Source organism: Procambarus clarkii, chromosome 70 (genome assembly GCF_040958095.1).
Source record: "Procambarus clarkii isolate CNS0578487 chromosome 70, FALCON_Pclarkii_2.0, whole genome shotgun sequence".
Classification (NCBI taxonomy): domain Eukaryota; kingdom Metazoa; phylum Arthropoda; class Malacostraca; order Decapoda; family Cambaridae; genus Procambarus; species Procambarus clarkii.
Window position 1 is genome coordinate 14,942,856 of NC_091219.1, and position 2,948 is coordinate 14,945,803.

The following is a 2,948-nucleotide window of genomic DNA, read 5'->3' on the forward strand; positions in this document are numbered from 1 at the left end:
TATGCAGAGGCTCAAGAGAGGGATGCAGGTGTTCAAGAGAGGGCTGCAGAGGCTTATGAGAGGGATGCAGAGGCTTAAGAGGGTGATGCTGAGGCTTAAGAGATGGATTCAGAGACTCAAGAGAGGGATTCAGAGACTCAAGAGAGTTATGCAGAGGCTCAAGAGAGGGATGCAGAGGCTTTAGAAAGTGATGCAAAGGCTCTAGAGAGGGATGCGGGGGCTCAAGAGAGTGATGCAGAGGCTCAAGAGAGTGATTCAGAGACTTACGAGAGTGATGCAGAGGCTTAAGAGAGTGATGCAGAGGCTTAAGAGAGGGATACAGAGGATGAAGAGAGGGATTCAGAGACTCAAGAGAGTTATGCAGAGGCTCAAGAGAGGGATGCAGGTGTTCAAGAGAGGGCTGCAGAGGCTTATGAGAGGGATGCAGAGGCTTAAGAGGGTGATGCTGAGGCTTAAGAGATGGATTCAGAGACTCAAGAGAGGGATTCAGAGACTCAAGAGAGTTATGCAGAGGCTCAAGAGAGGGATGCAGAGGATCAAGAGAGGGAAGCAGAGGATTAAGAGAGTGATGCACAGGATCAAGATAGTGATGCAGAGGATCATGAAAGGGAAGCAGAGGCTTAAGAGAGTGATGCAGAGGCTCAAGGGAGTGACGCAGAGGCTAGAGAGCGATGCAGAGGCTCAAGAGAGTGATGCAGAGGCTCAAGAGAGTGATGCAGAGGCTCAAGAGTGTGATGCAGAGGCTCAAAAGAGTGATGCAGAAGTTTACGAGAGTGATGCAGAGGATCAAGAGAGGGATGCAGAGGCTTAAGAGAGTGATGCAAAGGCTCAAGAGAGTGATGCAGAGGCTGAAGAGAGTGATGCAGAGGCTGAAGAGAGTGATGCAGAGGCTTAAGAGAGTGATGCAGAGGCTCAAGAGAGTGATGCAGAGGTTCAAGAGAGACATGCACAGGCTTAGAAGAGTGATGCGGAGGCTCAAGAGAGGGATGCAGGGGCTCATGAGAGGGATGCAGAGGCTTAGGAGAGTGATGCATAAGCTCGAGAGGGATGCAGAGACTCATGCGAGGGATGCAGGAGTTCAAGAGAGGGATGCAGAAGCTCAAGAGAGGGATGCAGAGGCTTAAGAAAGTGATGCAGAGGCTCAAAATGGGGATGCAGAGGCTTAAAAGGGTGATGCAGAGGCTCAGGAGAGTGATGCAGAGGCTGATGAGAGGGATGCAGGGGCTGAAGAGAGTGATGCTGAGGGTCAGGTGAGTGATTCAGAGGATTAAGAGAGTGATGCAGAGGCTTAGGAGAGTGATGCAGAGGCTCAAGAGAGTGATGCAGAGGCCCAAGAGAGTGATGCAGACGCTAAAGTGAGTGATGCAGAGGTTCAGGCGAGTGATGCAGAGGCTCAAGAGAGGGATGCAGAGACTCAAGAGAGTGATGCAGAGGCTTAAGAGAGGGATGCAGAGGCTTAAGAGAGTGATGCAGAGCTCAAATGAGTGATGCAGAAGCTCAAGAGAGTGATGCAGAGGCTCAAGAGAGTGATGCAGAGGCTCAAGTGAGTGATGCAGAGGTTCAAGAGAGTGATGCAGAGGATTAAAAAAGGGAAGCAGAGGCTTAACAGAGTGATGCAGAGGCTAAAGAGAGAGATGCAGAGGCTCTAGAGAGTAAAGCAGAGGCTTACAAGAGTGATGCAGAGGCTCAAGAGAGTGATGCAGAGGATTAAAAAAGGGAAGCAGAGGCTTAGGAGAGTGATGCAGAGGCTGAAGAGAGAGATGCAGAGGCTCTAGAGAATGATGAGGAGGCTTAAGAGAGTGATGCAGAGGTTCAAGAGAGTGATGCAGAGGCTCGAGCGAGTGATGCAGAGGCTCAAGAGAGGGTTTCAGAGGCTCAGGAGAAGGATTTAAAGGCTTAAGAGAGTGATGCAGAGGCTGATGATAGTGTTGCAGAGACTCAGGAGAGGGATGCAGAGGATCAAGCAAGTGATGCAGAGGATCAAGAGAGTGATTTAGAGACTTACGAGAGTGATGCAGAGGCGTAAGAGAGTGATGCAGAGGCTTTAGAAAGTGATGCAAAGGCTCTAGAGAGGGATGCAGGGGCTCAAGAGAGTGATGCAGAGGCTCAAGAGAGTGATTTAGAGACTTACGAGAGTGATGCAGAGGCTTAAGAGAGTGATGCAGAGGCTTAAGAGAGGGATACAGAGGATGAAGAGAGGGATTCAGAGACTCAAGAGAGTTATGCAGAGGCTCAAGAGAGGGATGCAGGAGTTCAAGAGAGGGCTGCAGAGGCTTATGAGAGGGATGCAGAGGCTTAAGAGGGTGATGCTGAGGCTTAAGAGATGGATTCAGAGACTCAAGAGAGGGATTCAGAGACTCAAGAGAGTTATGCAGAGGCTCAAGAGAGGGATGCAGAGGATCAAGAGAGGGAAGCAGAGGATTAAGAGAGTGATGCACAGGATCAAGATAGTGATGCAGAGGATCATGAAAGGGAAACAGAGGCTTAAGAGAGTGATTCAGAGGTTGAAGAGAGAGATGCAGAGGCTCTAGAGAGTGATGCAGAGGCTTAAGAGAGTGATGCAGAGGCTCAAGAGAGTGATGCAGAGGTTCAGGAGAGTGATGCAGAGGCTCGAGCGAGTGATGCAGAGGCTCAAGAGAGGAATTCAGAGGCTCAAGAGAGGGATTCAGAGGCTTAAGAGAGTGATGCAAAGGCTTAAGAGAGGGATGCAGAGGCTCAAGAGAGTGATGTAGACACTCAAGAGAGTTATGCATAGGCTCAAGAGAGTGATGCAGAAGTTTACGAGAGTGATGCAGAGGATTAAGAGAGGGATGCAGAGGCTTAAGAGAGTGATGCAATGGCTCTAGAGAGTGATTCAGAGACTTACGAGAGTGATGCAGATGTTTAAGAGAGTGATGCAGAGGCTTAAGAAAGTGATGCAAAGGATCAAAAGAGGGATGCAGAGGCTC